Raw genomic sequence first — 20,532 nt, 5'->3', positions numbered from 1 at the left:
CGGCGGTTTAGGGGTTAATATATTTATTAAAGTGGCGGCGATGTCCGATCGGCAGATTAGGAGTTAATATATTTATTAAAGTGTTTCCAATGTGGGTGGGGGGGGGCTCGGTTTAGGGGTTATTAGGTAGTTTATGGGTATTAGAGTACTTTGTAGCACTTTAGTTAAGAGTTTTATGTTCCGGCGTTAGCCCATAAAACTCTTAACTACTGACTTTTAAATGCGGTAGGAGTCTGGACAGGAGAGGGTCTACCGCTCACTTCTTCCAAGACTCGTAATAACGGCGTTAGGAAAATCCCATTAAAAAGATAGGATACGCAATTGACGTAAGGGGATTTGCGGTAGCCTCGAGTCGCGGAATAAAAGTGAGCGTTACACCTGTACCTGTCAGACTCTTAATACCAGCGGGCGTTAAAAAGCAGCGTTGGGACCTCTCAATGCTGCTTTTTAAGGCTAACGCCAAACTCGTAATCTAGGCGAATGTTAGGTTTATTTATGTTTAAGCTTAGGTTTTATTTACAGGTACATTTTTATTTATTTTAAGGTAGTTATATTGTAAGTTTAATTTAAAGTTAGGGGGGTGTTAGGTTTAGGGGTTAATAGTTTAATTTAGTTTGTTGCGTTGTGGGGGATCGGGGGATTAGGGCTTAATAGGTTTAGTTTAGTATTTGCAATGTGGGGGGGGGGGCGGCAGATTAGGGGTTAATAGTTTTATTTAGGTGTTAGCGATGCAGGGGCGGGGGATTAGGGGGTAATAGTTTTATTTAGGTGTTAGTGATGCGGGAGGCGGTAGATTAGGGGTTATTCATTTTATTGTAGTGTTGGCGATGTCAGGGGGCGGCATATTAAGGGTTAATAGTTTTATTGTAATGTTGGCGATGTGGGGGATGGCTCAGGGGTTTTTAGTTTTATTTAGGTGTTAGTGATGCGGGAGGCGGTAGATTAGGGGTTATTCATTTTATTGTAGTGTTGGCGATGTCAGGGGGCGGCATATTAAGGGTTAATAGTTTTATTGTAATGTTGGCGATGTGGGGGATGGCTCAGGGGTTTTTAGTTTTATTGTAGTGTTGCCGATATCGGGGGTGGTGGATTAGGGGTTAATATCTTTATATAGTGTTGGCGATGTCAGGGGGTGGCAGATTAGGGGTATTTAGACTAGGGGTTTATGTTAGGGTGTTAGGTTTATACATAACCTTCTTGTCTCCATAGACATCAATGGGGAATGCGTTATAGCAATCGACATTCCACAATCACAGGTGTTACTTTTTCTCCATTGATGTCTATGGGGGAATACGTGCACGAGCAATTGACATGCTTGTGCACAAGCATTTTAAGTCAGGACTTGGACCACACAACACAAGAAGTTTTTTTTGTCACTTGTAATGGCAGCGCTATGGAAAGTGCGGTACAGCTAAATGTTTAGCATTGTTTACGAAACAGGTTTAGCGCATAACTTGTTATCTCGCTCTTTGTGAAGCCATCACACCTTCAAGAAATAGTGTCATGTATGTATGCATTAGATTTACCATTTAACATAGATACATTCCATATGTTCTAACACATATAATTCGGCTAACCCAAATTTAAGGTTGTTATAATTGTGACAATATACGACTATTAATTGTAAAACCAGAATTTGTTACACTCAATCATCCCATAAGGGTGTACGGCGTTAAACAAAAATGTCCATTTTGCTTCTCTTTGGAGTAATGTGTTTTCTACACTACCTCCTCTTATACAAGTTTTGACTTGTTCAAGTCCCCAGCATCTCAATGCACTAACATTTCCTTCATGTTTTTCAAGGAAATGTTGTGCTATAGAAGTTACTTAATTACCTTTTTGTAATTCCTTTTTTTGCATTACGTATGTTTGACATTTGTTCTGTAATCTTTGTTGCTAACATTCTCATTGTCATGCCAACATAGAATATCTGACAGATGCATCTTATAACAGTATATTACATTTTTACTTTTACAGTTAATATAATTCTTAATCTTCCAATTTTTGCAGAATCTATCTTTGACTTTATGAGTCTGTATCATATGATAACATACTCAATTGCCACAAGCTACAGACCCTCTAAAAAGGGGAGGGTTTTTTCAGCATTTTTGTCAAAATGGCTTGAGATGTATAGGTCTTTTAAATGTGCAGCCTGTTTATAAGTAAAACTCAGGATTTTTGGTAAACAAGATTTTTAAATCATTGTCAGACAATAGGATGCCAGTGTTTCCATAAAATATCTGAAATCTGAGGGCTCATAGGATTGTAAGTAGAAAACAAAATGTATAGTGTGTGAACAAACATTTATTTGGGTTTAATAGTTAATCTTTTGAATAATTCAAGGCTCGATGGTACACTTTGGCACATAGTTTTCGTCAATAGCCGCTAGATGAAAGTCTAAATCTCAAATCCCTGGCCGCTTTCATAAAAGATTCAACTGAGCTGCAATTTCTACTCAAATACTCTCCAGTCAGTTTTTAATAGCTGAATGGTAATGAGAACTACTTGCTGACAAATTACTATTAGTGGCAGTTGGTTTGCAATATGAATCAGATTCAAGATAATTAAAATCCGCCTTTTTAATAGTTAGATCCAAAAATTCATTTCACTTTCACTAACCTTGAGAGTGAGGTATAGCCCAAATGGGTTATCATTTAATATCTTTATAAATTGGTTCAATAGCTAACGTCACCCATCCCATACAATCAAGATATTGCCAATATATATAGACCAATGAATTATGTGTTGAGTATAATTTCTCATGAGATCGCTAAATACAGTTAACTCCTCCCATCATCCTAAATATAGGTTGGCATATGTCGGGGCACATGTTGTCCCCATTGCCAGTCATCATAAGTAGAAATGATTATTAAATATAATGTAATTATTATCAAACAAATCTAATTAAAGTCATTAGAAAGGCTTTATTTATTTCCATTACCCCTTCTTCTTTAGAAAGAAAATGGTGGATAAATTGAGTGACCCATTCTGGTTTTATACCAATGTACAGTGACCAGCAAAGCTCTCTCAGGTATATAAATGTTCAGCCACTGGCTGGGTTGTTGCTCTTGCAGTTTATTTGGGAAGATCTAGTAGGACAGAAAATTCACAAACTGACTTGTGGCAAAAGGTGGCATCCTATGACAGTGCCACTTTTAAAATCACAGAGCTCTTCAGTACAACCCATTGAAATGTCAGTGTTTGTCTATGGAGCTGTGCATCTAGCTCTGTTGATTGTTGAGCAGAAGTTCTCTGCAGCTCCTGAGTGGTACATTACCTATGTGCTTAATCCCATTTGTTGGGTTCAACAAATATATTTGCAGGGTTAATAGTGATAACATGACACAATGTAAAGAATGAGAGCATACATACTGGGGGGGGGGTTTAGGTCAATTCTTCTTTACCCAAAACTATGAGTGTTTCTTCATAATCATTCAAGGGCAACTTTTAATTACTTATAGCCAAACTAATGTCACAAGTTTTTCTAAATTGATTACACTGGATAATTTTCATGTTTTAGTATTAACAGATTCAAGTCCATTTCTTTACCCTACTCAATGTTAGGTCACATTTTATAGATAATTTCCGTTTGAAAAGAAGTATTTAACATACTCGAATAGCCATCCCATATTGTCTTAGTCTGAACAAGGTGGAATGTCAATCATTATAGACCCTCAGAAAAAAAGATGCACTTGTCTTGAGACAGGAAATGGTATAGAATTGTTGTTATGGATTAAAATACTAGAATGTTAGCTATCTCTAAATAACATTATATAAAATATTTGAGTAATATGTCCCTATACTAAAAAAAATGTAAAGAAGAAATGTAGTAAGACAAATTAATTATTGATATTTTCTCACATAATTTCTTCTAGTAAAATAAAGGTGACAAGACTCTTTTTGACTCACGGTGAGAACTGAGTTTGCAAAGTAATAGCTGGCTGTCAATAGAAAAGATTGAAAGCTAATTCAAAAGGTGTTTACAATTCACATTACAATAGACTTTTAGCTGAAACTACCAATTACCCTAGAGAACAATTTAAAATCGTGTGAAAAAAATAAGTAGTACCTTTAGACAAGTTACTAACTCATATCAACTCACTTCAAAAGTTAAAATAAAAAAACCCTGTTAAAATAATATTGTAACTTTATATCATATGACTACTCTTTAAAAATGGTTTGTACACATTGTAAATTAAATTAATACAATGGGCCAGATTATGAGTGGAGGGCAAACATTTGCACGCGAGTGATAAGGGGTTTATTGCGGGTGTTTGCGTTTGTCTAGCTTATCGCTCATATTACCAGTTGAAAGTAAAATTTAGCCACCAATCAGCAGGCACTACCCAGGGTGCTTTACTAAAAAGTGGGCCAGCTCCTAAGCTTACATTCCTGCTTTTAAAATAAAGCTACCAAGAGAATGAAGAAAAATTGATAATAGGAGTAAATTAGAAAGTTGCTTAAAATTGCATGCTCTATTTGAATTATTAAAGAAAAAATTTGGGTTGAATAACCCTTTAACTATGTATTTAACCATTTTGTGGGGGTTAAACACATAGGGGTGCAGTATTGCTAGTCTTAAGTAGTTTTAGGAGCAGCAACAAACTACTGGGAGCTAGCTGGTCATTCCTGACAGGCCTGGACTGGCCATAGGGCATACAGGGCAAATACCTAGTGGGCCGGGCTTTTATGTGGGCCTTGCTGCTATATAGAAGCCCAAACCTCTCTTAATATTGATAGCAATAGGAAAGCTGTTACAGTCTGCCTATTTTGTAAAGCAGAAAGTACATTTTCTGTCTTGCAGTTAAGTAGAGGTGCTGCAGGACAAGATATTATGGCTATCTAGCTGACAGAGGTCTAACTGTGCGTCTCCTTTATATTAGACATGTGAGTTTAGTTTCATTCCGAATCAAAATTCGGACGAATTCGCCAAATTCAGATTCAAATTGATTTGAATTTCCAAATTACCCTAGCAACGAAACTAAACTAATAAATAAATAATAAATAAATTCAAATTAGTTTGGATTTATTTGTTACATTCGAATGGCCATGGACTAATTACAATTCAGTCTAAAAATGTAATTTAGTGAGATTTAGTGAGATAGAACAGTGAAATAATTCAGTTTGTGTAACTTGAAACCATCTGAATCAACATAACACATACCGAACTTCCGAATTTACGAATCGAATGCAAAACAAATACATCCAAATACATCCAAATTTATTAGAATCCGAATGAATCGCAAATGAATACATTCAAATGTATCTGAATTTGAATCGATCCGAAACGAAATTCAAAAAAATCTGAATCGGTCCGAAACGAACCGAAACAAATTCTTCGCTGTGCACATGTCTACTTTATATGCCTGAGCCTATTTTTGGTCCCAGTCCTGATTACTGGCTACACTATGACTCTGGGTTCTGCTAAGTCACAGCCATGCACTGCTGCTTAGAATTTTTATAACAAATTAGAGCATTTTCTTTTTGTACATGTTTGTCACTTTAAAGTATTTTTTTTTGTATTTAAAAATGTATTACAGTTATTTGAAACAAAACACTTTCTTTTTTTGCACATAGAGCATCACTGTCCACCAACACAGCTATGAGAATTTTTCTTACCTGCCAACACACCTACTACCCCACAGATTTGCACAAACACACACTTCCTATTAGTTAAAATATTAGATCTCATGCGATTCTGTGGGAGTGTGGGGGGTGTATATATTTAAAAAAAGCTGCATAGTTCTGATCATATGCAGGAATCAGAATTTGTTACAGTAATCTGTATCAGATCTGGGAATATATTCCTTATACATATATTCCATAAATGTCTATATATGAACCAAAATGCCATTTAAGTTATACTAGCATAGCTAATTTATCCCCATACATTATTTTTATTATTATAATAACTTGGCAGGCACATGCCAAAGAGAATACATTATATGCAAATGAGATGAATTCTAATCTACTGACTGTGCAGGAAATTAGCAAAACAGGAAATGACAAATTACATTTTATTTTCAAGTTACTATACCTTCATCGTTAAAAGCCGTAACGCAATACTTGTTATCTAGCCGTATGTGAGGATTTTTTGGGTCTTTATCTGAAATAAAAAAACAATCCCAAAAAATAATATAAAAAGAAGTTCTATTTTATCTCGCCAAAGGTATTGTCTATCTTCATAACCGGACTTGAAATGTATTTTTTCTTGATGTATGTGCATATTGCTTTCTCAAAAATGCCTCTGTATAGACAATGTATTATTCTCTTTGTTGTATCTTTGGCCTTAGGGCCGAGTCTTGTTTATAGTGATTTATGCTTTACTTCAATAAAAAAAATATGGTTTAAAAAAAAAAAAAAAAACAAATCCCAAAAAACTTCTCGTTTGGAGTGTTTGAATAAATATGTATTAACTATTTCAACAAACTGATGTTGAAATGTTGGTTAATCATATGATAAACACAAAAAAACCACAGTTGGGCACTATAATTGACTTGATTTGAGCTAATGCCATTATAAAGTCACTTCTCTCTCTTGCAACACATGATATATTATTGAACTGTATGATATCTGTGGCTGAGTATGAGGTAAGTTGCTGAGCCAATAAGTGCTCACACAAAAAAATTTATGGGGAGTAGGTCAGTCAATACCTCTTAAAAGTGTAGTAAATTTAAAAGCTGCAACAAACACCACACGTAAAAGTGTACCATGGGTTCCATCCTATTCCTCAACAAGGTCATAAACCAAGCCCTGATTGTTATCATTTAGGATTTTAAAATCCTAGAAACGTTCTGCTGCTTGAGAACTGAAGTTGAATCATATGCCATATGCTGAATGCATTTTAAAGCACAAATTATACATAGTTTATTTTAATTTAAATTAGAAAATTATTAAAAATAGAAATAGTCAATATAGTTATCTATCTATCTATCTATCTATCTATCTATCTATCTATCTATCTATCTATCATGTCCATCATGCACTCACTAACCATAATTTCCAATGCCCGGGGGCACAATATGTAATAATAATGGGGGAAAAAAGATGTAAAGGCACTCACAAGTCTTAATCCTACATTTAAAGAAAGCTTTATATTCACATTACAAAGTTGGTCACCTTTTCAGCTTCCATTTGAAGCCCTTGTCAAGACAATATGATGCACTTGTGAGAATATTGTAATGTTTATTTCAATAGTTATGAAGCAAGAGGTTGATAAACTAACACAATATATAAATATATTGCTAACTATAAATGTTAAATTCATTATGATTCAGAGAACTGAACCAAACATTATTATTGCTATGAGAACCTACTGGCATTCACGACATACCTGCTCTGTATACCAGACATGTTTTTGGGTTAGATGATCACATTTGCCTCAGACTACAATACCTGAAAGTTTACATTCCACACATTCTGTGTAATACTGAAATATATTATAAAATAGGCTGCTCAGTGTGATTTTAAAGTACAACTATTGTTCGATACAAGGAGAACAAAAGTCAGTTGGATCTCCCTTTATTCTTACCAATATGTGATAGGGTGCTATCAGAAGATAATAAAGTCTGCTGTAAAGAAAACATTCAACTGAAATTCTAATTCCTCCATATGGGGCTAGATTACAAGTGGCACGCTATTTAGCTCTCCCCGCTGGCAAGTTTAACTCTGCTAGAAGTAAACTTTTTGCTTGCAATCGGTAGCAGACGTATTACAAGTTTGAAAGTAAATAGTTTTCTCACAGTGATAACCTGACACTAAAAAAAGTCGAACCTCGAATACCACAAACACTTTAACGTAGTTGCCCCCTCCACTAAACTTCAATTGTGCACAAAAGTAGAAAAAAAAAAGCTAACACCCTTACTCGGATACAAACCCGATCTCATTTAACAAAGTGCGCTAACCCGACATGAAATCTGAATATTTCACAAACCAATGTTCTTCACAAATTTATTCTTAAAGTAAATATTTATTTTTATATATATAAGGGCAAACAAGTAGAATGTCACAAACCAGAAAACATGGGATAGGAACAAGCAGCACTAATAAACATGCACCAGTATATAGGGAGAGAACAGGATGCTGCGTATTGGATTACAGATTGAGCAGATGTAGGAACAAACTTTCACCTATTCAAATGTGTAAAAAAAATGTGGGGAATCGAGGGGTCAACAGCGCAATAAGTGTTCTAATACTAAAACATAAAACATATGGGAACACATACAATGAATCAAGTCAGTAATGACAAAAATTGTTTCTAAAAGAACATATCAAATAAATGGATAGAATGGTATTCCCCTTACCAGAAAATACCTCAATCTAGGTTGCCGCAACTAGTAGCGGGTAGTAGAAATCCACTGTGTGTAGGTAGAAATTAGTGGCGGATCATCTGCCTCCTGGAGTAGGTATTCCTCTGTATTTTCTTCCTCTCAAAGGTGTTAGCCCATAGAATAGAGAGAAGCTGATATAGTGTAATATTGTTTTTTATTATACATATAAAAACACACAGCATATAAGTAAACCACTCACATGAAGTATCCTCAACAATATGAGGTATGTAATACACAGAAGTGGTTACAGAGATCCTCCAAAAGGTGGTTCCAGGGATATATGCAATCAGCCAATTGGAATTAAAGTAGAAAAAAATCCTATTGGCTGATCCAATCGGAATTGCAGGGGGCGCCATCTTGGATGACAACATTTAAAGGACCCGTCATTGTTCCAGTCACCGTCGAACGAAGAGGATGCTCCGCGTCAGATGTCTTGAAGATGGACCCGCTCCGCATGGATGAAGATAAAAGATGACGCCTGGATGAAGACTTCTGGCCGTCTGGAGGACCTCTTCTGCCCAGATAGGATGAAGACTTCGGACCGTCTGGAGGATCACTTCTGCCTGGTTGGGTGAAGACGGCTCAAGGTAGGGTGATCGCCAAGGGGGTAGTGTTAGGTTTTATTAAGGGGGATTGGGTGGGTTTTAGAGTAGGTCTGTGTGTGGGTGGTGGGTTGTAATGTTGGGCGATATTGTATTTTTTTTACAGGTAAAAGAGCTGATTACTTTGGGGCAATGCCCCACAAAAAGCCCTTTTAAGGGCTATTTGTAATTTAGTGTAGGGTAGGGATTTTTTTATTTTATCAGGGGGATTAGATTAGGTGTAATTAGTTTAAACAAATTGTAATTATTTTATTATTTTCTGTAATTTAGTTTTTTTTTTTTTTTTGTAATTTAGTTTATTTAATTTAATTGTAATTAATTTTAGTTAATTTAGGTAATTTATTTAATTATAGTGTAGTGTTAGGTGTAATTGTAACTTAGGTTAGGTTTTATGTTACAGGTATATTTGTATTTATTTTAACTAGGAAGTTATTAAATAGTTAATAACTATTTAATAACTATTCTACCTATTTAAAATAAATACAAAGTTGCCTGTAAAATAAAAATAAACCCTAAGCTAGATACAAATGTAACTATTAGTTATATTGTAGCTATCTTAGGGTTTATTTTATAGGTAAGTATTTAGTTTTAAATAGGAATAATTTAGTTAATTGTAGTTATTTTATTTAGATTTTTTAAATTATATTTAAGTTCGGGAGGTGTTAGGGTTAGGGTTAGACTTAGGTTTAGGGGTTAATAACTTTAATATAGTGGTGGCGACGGTGGAGACGGCAGATTAGGGGTTAATAATTGTAGGCAGGTTGCGGCGACATTGGGGGCGGCAGATTAGGGGTTAATAAATATAATGTATGGTTCGGCGATGTTGGGGGCAGCAGAGTAGGGGTTCATAAGTATAATGTAGGTGGCTGCAGTGTCCGGATCGGAAGATTAGGGGTTAATAATATAATGCAGGTGTCGGCGATGTCAGGGACGGCAGATTAGGGTTTAATAAGTGTAAGATTAGGGGTTAATAAGTGTAAGATTAGGAGTGTTTAGACTCGGGGTTCATGTTAGGGTGTTAGGCGTAGACATAAATGTGTTTCCCCATAGGAATCAATGGGGCTGCGTTAGGAGCTGAACGCTGCTTTTTTGCAGGTGTTAGGTTTTTTTTCAGCCGGCTCTGCCCCATTGATTCCTATGGGGAAATTGTACATGAGCACGTTTTGCCAGCTTACCGCTACCGTAAGCAGCGCTGGTATTGAAGTGAGATGTGGAGCTAAATTCTGCTCTACGCTCACTTTTTTGGGGCTAACGCTGGGTTTCTAAAGACCCGTAATACCAGCGTTACTGTAGGTGAGTGGTAAAGAAAAACTGTGCGTTAGCACCGCACAGCCTTACTGACAAAAACTCGTAATCTAGCCGTATGTTTTTAAAACCTATTTCAATGTTCCTAATGTGTTCTAGTAGGTGTTTCTTATAGGGTCTGATAGTGCGTCCTATGTACTGTAATTTACATGAGCACTCTAGATATACAACGTGATCTGTTTTACAATTTATAAGAGTCTCTATCTCATAACTCTTGCTATTGGAGGTTGAAGTAATTGATTTGGTAGGTTTATTCTTATTATAGTGGTGTTTACATGACTCGCAATTCAAACGGTTACACTTAAAGAAGCCCTTAGTATTTGGATGTAACCAATTTTTAATTTTCCTTTTGGGGCTTCATCTGCAGACTTTAACTTACTTGGGGTCAGTATGGATCTGAGATTCTTTCCTTTCCTAAAGATTACTTGAGGTTTAATTGTTGTTACTTCCTTCAGGAAAATATATTTTTTAATACATGCCAATGTTTATTCATAATTGTTTTAATTTTATTGGCTCCCTCATTGAATGTGGTGATCATGGAGGGTATGTTCTTTTTCTTATGTTTGGTGGTATTAGGTATTAACATTTCTTTTCTATCCATTCTCTCAACTTTTGTGAAGGCCTTCCTAATAGTTGTTTCATTGTAGCCTTTGCATATCAATTTCTCTTTGAGAATTTTATATTCCTTAAGGAAATCTTCCTCTTGTAGAGCAATTTCTCTTTAATCTTTTGGAATTGGCCGTACAGAATACTTTGTATCCAAGCAGGATGATGACTGCTACGTGCATCAAGATAGCTGTTGCTAATCTGTTGATTTCCGATATATTTCGTTTTTATATCATTATCCTTATGGTATAGCTTAAGATCTAAAAATTAAATTTCACAGTTATCCACTTTCTCTGTGAAAGTTAGATTAAAATTATTTGTATTTACATATATTAAAAAATCATTAAAAGTTTTTAAATCTTCCCCTTCCCAAATTAATATGATGTCATCAATAAAGCGATAAAAGTTTTTGATATTTTCAAGAAAAGGATTGTTGTTCCAGATAAAAATGTGTTCCCAAAATCCCATGTAGAGGTTGGCATAACTGGGGGCAAATTTTGTCCCCATAGCCGTCGCCCCTGTCTGTAAATAAAACATATTGTTAAAACTAAAAATGTTTTTTTCTAAAATAAATTGAATTGATTCCTTGATGAATTCAATTTTAGGATTGTTCCGGTTTGTCAGGTTTCTAAGCCAATATATATCTGCTTCTATACCCTTTGAGTGTGGGATATTTGTGTAGAGCGAGGTGACATCCATTGTCACCCATCGGTAGTTATTTTTCCACGTGTATACAGATAGTTTTTGAATATATCAGGTGTGTCCCTAATATAGGACTTAGTTTAGGCACCAAAGGTTGGAGATAAAAATCCACAAATTCAGATAACTTCGTTGTTAATGAACCGATTCCTGATATAATCAGTCTACCCGGAGGGTTAGTCTGGTCTTTGTGGATCTTGGGGAGGTGGTAAAAGGTGGCCATTTTCAGTGTGTTTTGAGTTAAAAACCGGAATTTGTGTACATTCAAGATTCCATTATGTTTGGCAGTATCTATAAATGTGTGTATTCTCCAATATAAGATTTTGAGGGATCTTCTTTCAGCAGTCTATAAGTGTTTTTGTCGCACAGAAGTCTGTTTGCTTCTTTAATATAGCTCTGCTCTATCTTGTACAATATGCCACCTCCCTTATCTGCTTCTCTCAGAATAATATTTCTGTCAGCCTCGATATTTTTCAAAATGTTTTTCTCTTTCCTAGTTAGGTTATCCTTTCTGATTTTATACTTCTCACACATTTCTAAGAGGTCCTCCTGTACCAGTTTTTCAAACACAGGTATACAGTTCCCCTTGGACTGTGCTGGATAATATGTGGAAATAGGTTGAAAGTAGAATGATTGTTGAAAATGACCGCTGGTGTTTAACTAACTATTATGAGTGGTTTCCAGTGTTTCTTGTTCTACATAATTGTCCCAAAAATAGGGATTCTAATTTAATAAAGCTTCCAAATCATTGTCATCCAATGTGCTGGGATCTGTGTTGTTAAGGTCCATCAATTCTTTCTTTCTTAATTTTTTGGAAGTGTCTATTGAGAGTTAATTTTCATATAAATTTATGAAAATCAATGAAAAATATCAAAATAATTTGGTCCTTTCACTGGTGCAAAGGATAATCCTTTGCTTAAAATATTGATTTCCTCTAAAGTTAATGTTTTGATGACAAATTAAATATTTTTACTTTTATGTTAGTATCATTACTCTTCTTATAATTTACATTTCTGTTGACCTTATTCTTTTTGAGTTGTATTCTTCTACCAGCTCTACATCCTCTCCTTCTTCGTCCCCCCCTTCTTCTTTTTTGTTGGTTGGATTTTTTCCTCCAATTGGGTGTATGTGTGGTTAATTCCTCCTGGTAATGAGGTTGCAGGGGTTCCCTGTAATAGGACTGAGGAATGTTCCCTGTGATAATATGTTTGGTTCTTCTGATAATGCTGTTGTTTCTGTGGGGCATACATTTGTTCTGGGTGTGAAGTATGGAAGGGAGACATCTGAATGTTTTGGTTCATATATATATATATATATATATATATATATATATATATATATATATATATATATATATATATATATTATATATATATAATAAGAATATCTATTTAAAAATACTTAGAACATATTCCCTTATGTGAAGAACATTGTAATGTGAAATACAGTACAAAAACACAGTTAAACACTTTATTAAATTACTAGACAATAACCTGCCCAGAGGGCATCTATGTTGAACAAATACAAACCCCCAAGCTAAATTTGACAAAAATAAAAAAAATTAAATGACAGAAAAAAATAAGCAAAGCTATCCAAAATAAAAAATGTAAATCTAAACTTATACCCCTATAAAAATCAAATACCCCCCAAAATAAAAATTCCCCCTAATCTAATACTAAGCTACCAATATCCCTTAAAAGAGCTTTTTGTAGGGCATTGCCCTAAAGTTAAACAGCTCTTTTGCCTATAAAAAATACTAAATCCCCCCCTAACAGTAAAAAAACCCACCCACCTAACCCTCCCCCCCAAAAAAAACGACACTAAAAAAAAACTAAACCACCCATTGCCCGTTAAGGGGCATTTGTATGGGCATTCAGCTCTATACTGCCCATAAAAGGGGCAATCAGCTCTGTTTTCAAGTCCAAAAAAACCCTAATCTAAAAAAAAACACCCCAAAATTATAAATAAAAAGCCTAAACCTAAGCCCCAAACAGGTACTCACTGGCCCTGAAGTCTGACAAGAAGCTCTTCTTCCAGACAGATCCATCATCTTCTATCTTCATCCGAAGTGAAGGCGGCACGGAGCAGAGGAGCAGAGCTGTGTTCCCGATGCCTGTATCCTCAGCGGCTGTCCTAAACAGCTGTGGTCATCGGCGGCATGGGAGGCTCCACTTCATCCCGATGTCCGTCGTAGACTGAAGATTGAATGCAAGGTGCCACAATTAATTTTGAGAGCTACTAAAATCCTATTGCTGTTCAAATCAGTACAATAAGAATTTCATTAGCTCTTATCCTATTGCTGATTTTAAAATATCAGCCAATAGAAATGCAAGATACTCCAATAAATATGTGTACCATGCATTCAATCTTTAGTGTGCGGTGGACGATCGCATGAAGAGGAGCCTCCACACCGCTGAGGAGCACTGCCGCCGAGGACCGCCACCGAGGATCGCCACATCTGGGAAGACCGGTCTGCACCTCCGCACCGCCTTCGCTGTGGATAAAGATAGAAGATGATGGACCTGCCTAGAAGAAGTTCCGCCGAACTTCAGGAACCGTGAGTACCTATTTGGGTCTTAGTGTTAGTTTTATTTATTTTTTATTTTTTTTAGATTAGGGATTTGGGCGCTGTAAAATAGCTGAATGCCCTTTAAAGTGCAATGCCCATACAAATGCCCATTTAGGGGCAATGGGTATTTTAGTTTTTTTTAGTGTTAGGTTTTTTTATTTTGGGGGTTTAGTGGTTGGGGGGTTTAACTGTTAGGGGGTGACTTGGTTTATTTTTAATGTAAAAGAGCTGATTTCTTAAGGGCAATTCCCTACAAAAAGCCCCTTTAAGGGCTATTGGTAGTTTTTTCTTAGCTTAGGGCATGTTTATATTTTAGGGGGCTTTTTCATTTTTATAGGGATTAGGTTTAATTTTTTTATTTTGGATAATGTGGTTTATTATTTTGTGTAATGTTAGACTTTTTATTTTCTGTAATTTTAGATTAAACTAATTTAAGATTATTTTAATTTATTTAATGGGGTTAATTTAGGGGGTGTTAGGTTAGGTTTGGCGGTTTCGCGGTTAATAGATTTATTATGTTAATTGGTAATGTGGGTTAATGGCAGTTTAGGCCTTAATAGATGTGTTAGGTAGTTTACTATGTTGGGGTTGGCAGATTTAGGGGTTAATAATTTTATTAGGTAGTTGGTTGTTTTTTTTTTTAATACTTATAGCGGGTGGTTAGTTTTTTGTTTTTGTAATGCTCCGTTTGCCTTTGCTGCATCCAGTTGGATTCTGAAAATGCCATTTTCCTTTAAATATATGTGCGCAACTGGCGTCACCGACAGACGCGTTACAAACGTGATTATAGTATAGATATGTATTTATGCGTTTATATGTGTATATATGTCTGTATATATTTAAATACATATAAACACATATAAATACATTTGTACACATATACATATTTAGATGTGTATGTATGTATCTCTTCTTTTTCTAACATCTGAGACCTCATATTTTAGTCCTTATAACTTTATAAATAATTTTTATTGGACAGTGTTATTATGAGTGTAACTGCACTTTTATGATAAAGTAATTTTTATTATTTTGTAACAAAGGCATAATAACAGAAAAAGTGTAAAAGAAAAATAAATCAAGAGAACAAAAATCCTGGTTCTCTAAAGTTACATAGTAATTAAGACAATACAAAATACATATCTATAAATCGTTCGATTACTGAGTCATAGCTTGTGGAGCCGCTTTTACAGGAGAATTTTAATAGCGTCATGCATTGTGGGACAAAAGTCCTTATAGTATAGATTCTCATGTTTGAGCTAGAGTTTAAGTTAGTTTGTGCATTTTTATGAAGCTGTGAGGCTCATACTAGCTGCATATTACCAAGATAAAAGTCATCGAGATAAAGTATTAGTGAAAGAGGAAAAGAGTAGGGTGAAGCAAAGGGAGAAAGAGAGATGGGGTGCAGATAGGGGGACAACTCCTGACCGTTTCGCTCCAGTTTGTGTAGAAACTTGTTTTATATGGGATTGAAATGTCTCTTGTTTATCTGTGTTTTACCTATCGTTTCTGGGGACTCTATGTGCCAGAGGGTAGAGCCATCTAAGTGAGGGGTTCTATCATGTTAGGCTAGTGTGTTAGGACCCATTATGTAATATCCAGTAATACCATACTTTCTGGAAGATTTCTTGGGTATCCAGGAGAAATGCTGCCTGCTCTGACATATTGTAATAGAATTTAATTTTGAGTTGGATTTCTTCCCAGGAAGGGGCACACTCCCTCCAATGACGGGCTATACAGATCCTCGTGGCAGTGCATGTTATCCTGATAAACAAATTAATATATTTATTAAATTCTTTAAGCCTGACGTGGAGCAGTGCTTGTTCCATGGTAAGTCTAATAGGGCTGTCTAGGATAGAGCTTAAGAACCTAGATAGTCGGTTCCACACCCTATGTGAATAGGTGCAGTCCCACCACATGTGTTTATAGTCCCCAACCTCCGTAACTGCACTTTTAAATGTATTTTTGATGTGTTTTGTGCAATTTTTTTGTCAAACAGTTAACCAGAGCTCTGAAGTTGCTCTATCCTGATGCGCATTAAATTCTATTGAGCTCAAGCGAATGCGTTTACTTTCAACTTGTAATATGAATAAACCCCTTCATTAATTATTTTTCCTTCTTACTCTGTAATTTACCTCTAGAAATTAAATGGACAATAAACACTTTAAATAAATGTGTAGTTTAAAATACAACAACAAAAAACAACTTTGAATATACTTTAATTATTTATAATGCCACATTTTCCTGTAATTTAACTCTGAAAATTGTGTTTTCCAATGTTCAAAACAGCTGAAAGTTCAGGGTCCCTACTTCTCATTGCCAATACTTCTATATTCTACACAGTTATTGTTTGAACAGACTAGTAACTCAGTGATTTCAGTCTTTAAAGGACCATTTAAAGATTACTAACTTTTTTTTTGGTTCTAAATGGACCACAGATTTTATATCCCATACATAAATCCAATCTAATTTACCTTCTTTTATACTCCAATGATGCCGATAATCGTAATAAAATATAATTTTATATTTTAGGCATGACATCACTTCATCCAGCCCTTAAATATGGGCCGGTCATGTTATAAATCAATTTCCAATCGTATGGCGAGTTTATGAATATAATTAGCTTGCGATTTCGTCATCCTGCGCAAGCGCAATCAGATCAGTTCATTTATGCATGCGCAGATTGTCGCACTGATGCCGACATTACCCACAGTAATTCCTATTAGGCATGCACATTTGAAAGGGGTCTACTACATCTGGGACAGACTTTAAGCCGGTGACGTAATCAATGACGTTGCACTAGTTTGCGCATGCGCATTTCTGAAAACTGCCGCCATGTTCCAACCTGTGTTGTCAGCCCAGATTGGACAAACAAAAAAGCTACCAATGAAGTGGGTTTGGAAAGTGTTAAAAATTTGGGGACACTGCTTCAAATCGGTAAGTATTTGAAATGGATAGGGAATTGTAAAGGTCTTTATTTTTGTAGGTTCTGTGCATTTGTAAATCCTTTTTTTTGCCTTCAGTGTCTCTTTAAACTTGACATTTGAACAACTTATAAAATGTTTCATTATTGCAAGTAAAACATTATTGCAATATACTGTACATTCATTATTTATTTTGCTGCCGTTTGTTGTTGTAAAAATTGTGCTTGTTTCCCTTTCTCACAGGGAGGTTTGGGTTCATACTTTTAGGCAATTTATGCAAGCTTTTGTTTACTTCACTGTACCCTCTAATATTCTCTGCAGTCACATTTTTGTAAAAGGTGGATTATCAGTTGTGCATCAACAATAATGCTTGGAGAAGCATTCTTTGTAATAGTAAGTAAGTTGAATCAGAGCTAAACCACCTTACGGGAAGAGATATGGGCAATCTCTCTTAACTGTACATGTGCAAACAGAATTTGTGCTATGTCTGAATATTAGTTTGTGATTGGTTAGCGGGGGTTCTTTTGTTCTGGGGAAAGGGAAAGCAGTAAAATATATAAACATAAAACATTATACTCATTTGACAAAATAAAGCTGTAGTTTTCATTGCAAAATTATTGTCAGATATAAAATTCAAAATCATGTAGTTTACAATTTGTGTTTTGTGGTCCTTTAATTGGCTTCAGGAGAGGGTAAGAAGTTTTTTAAAAGGCAAACCCAGTTCATAAAATTGTGGCACCTATTAATTTATGGAAACTAAAATATATTCTTCAAAAACATAATTGGAGAAAAATGTATCTGTACACGGGTTAATGTTTGCTGTGAATCAGGGTCGGCTCCAGAACAAATGAAATGGGGGCATTTTTTTTCACAAGGGGGCATGCATTTACAATGCATGTATGAGAGTCAAAATAAGAGCAGACCTACATATTCTGCAGGAAAGTGTAGCTTCTGGCTGGCTTATCCCCCACTATTAACATTTAGAGAATATGTGCTAAATCACTAGGTAAAAGAATGAAGTCTAAATCCTATGCAGTGCACTAAGACAGAGCCATTAAAAACTTGAGACCCCCAGTGCAATAGCTCCTTAAAAACAATTTACCCCTTAGTCACCATAATCCAAAACCCTTAAACTCATTCTCAATCATGTCTCCTAAACAGCCATGCACCCCAAACCCCCAATGCAATGAACCCCTTTGTTTGCAATAGCAGTGAGGATACTAGGTTTTTAGGTACTGGTAATTTTTTAGATTAGATTTAGCTATACCTGTTTCACAATAACTAACTGATATCAGGCTACAACCTATGTACTGTGAACCTATAAGAATATGATTGTATCATATACTGTAAATATAAGTCTAGAAATGGCTACCGGCTTCTATCGATGCCTCAAAAGTGGAATGTGATCTTAGGCCCGACCTAAAATCACAGTGCACTTTTGAGACGCCAATAGAAGCCTTAAGACACGGAGATCCTTGCAGATGCGTGATGCAACCTCACAGTTCAGCAGCTAACTCCGCCCCAGCATGCAGCATTACATAACAATTCATTATTTTATTTATTATTTTTAAAGCGTATGATCATATCAATATTTTTTGAGGGGGCACAGCATTTCATCTGGGTGGGCATTGCCCCCCAATGCCCCCCCTTGGAACCGACCCTGCTGTGAATACATTATTATGTCTAGTGTCCCTTTAAACTTTTAAATGATTTTAGAACTTTTTTTTTGTATGCAGATCTAATGCAGAGAAAGTCCTTAATTGCTGTTTTATATTATGCATATAATAAATATGAATGTAATGCCCCTTTAATAAATATTTATTATTCTATATTTATTCTAGCAAGGACTATATTCAGTGTGTGTGGTTTCTAGTCACTGTCCTCAATATTCTCATAGTGCAACACAGTATTTGTTATTTTAATACCATGAAGAGAAGAAATGTCCATATTATTGTTAGAAGGATGCTACATAATACTGTAATTGGTGTTTAAAATTGAAGCGTAAATATATAAAAAAAGCATGATGTAAATTGTAGCAATTACATATTCCAGATGGCCAATGGTGATTTAAATGATCTGAGGTTTCTTTATATAAAGCTATAGAGGGACAACAAAAAACAATATGAGAGTATGTGAGCCTATAAATACCCCTACCCATTTCTGGTACCAGCATCATAGCAGTTCTGGGGGAGCAAAGACAGAAGTAAAGAATGAAAAAGCAAGATTTTTTTTAATATTAGAGGTAGATAAAAAAATTAGGAGAAATGCAACTAGGCATCAATCCCATAGGGTGCGCTTCCTAAGTATGTATAATAATAAAATCAATAAAAATTAATAAAAATTGACATTTGGAAGTGGAAAAACACACACAAGTAATCCCAAAACAAATAATAACAAAACAAGACAATATGAAAGTCTTTGGATTCCAGTGGTGTGGCCGCTCACTGAAATAGGATGGTTTATCCCTGGTGTACGATATTCTGGAGAAGAAAAAACACAGAGGCGAACATGGCCTAGTACCGTCAAGCAGAGGGATATTTAGATAGAAGAAGATGGGTACTCACAAGAGCAGCGCACCCAATGGTGCTAGTGGGGCAGACTGGAACTTTGTAGTGGTCCAGCTCACTGTAGGTAGGCACACTGGGCACATAGATGAGAGCTTGGGCACAGAAACATCACAGATGTCTATGTAGAATTACAAAGAAAAGCTACCATAGCCTAGTACAGTAAAAACTGGTGGAGAGATAATAAAAGGTCACACTTACAATAGGTACTGCACCGCCAGATGCAGTAAGGGCAAGCTGGGAGGACCTCTCAGTCGCTCAGAAGACCACTCTTTTAGCCAACAGGAACCTCACCAAACTCCACGAACTGACATGAAGAATTCCCATACAACAGCAAGTGTATCATAAAAACATAAATCTTTATTTAAAAACAAAGCAATGCGTTTCTCAGCCTCTCAAGGGCTGTTTCCTCAGGCTATTTTGGTGAGGTTCCTGTTGGCTAAGAGAGTGGTCTTCTGGACGACTGAGAGGTCCCAGCTTGCCTTTACTGCACCTGGCGGTGCAGTACCTATTGTAAGTGTGAGCTTTTATTATCTCTCCAGCAGTTTTTACTGTACTAGGCTATGGTAGCTTATTTTTGTAATTCTTCATAGGCACCTGTGATGTTTCTGTGCCCAAGCTCTCATCTATGTGCCCAGTCTGCCTACCTACAGTAAGCTGGACCACTACAAAGTTCCAGTCTGCCCCACTAGCACCATTGGGTGTGCTGCTCTTGTGAGTACCGATCTTCTTCTATCTAAATATCACTCTGCTTGACGGTACTAGGCCATGATGGCGCCTATGTGTTTTTTCTTCTCTAGAGGTAGGTAAAAACACTTTGGGCAAGTATACAAATGGCACACTAATTAACGCTACCGCTTGAGCGTTAATAGGGCTAGATGTAAGCTTTTTGTGCTTGTCGGGCTGCGCTAGTATTATGAGTTAAAACTGTATTTT

The sequence above is a fragment of the Bombina bombina genome, chromosome 4, assembly GCF_027579735.1.
Source record: "Bombina bombina isolate aBomBom1 chromosome 4, aBomBom1.pri, whole genome shotgun sequence".
Classification (NCBI taxonomy): Eukaryota; Metazoa; Chordata; class Amphibia; order Anura; family Bombinatoridae; genus Bombina; species Bombina bombina.
The sequence above is the reverse complement of the archived record's forward strand: the minus strand, read 5'-3'. Positions refer to the sequence as shown.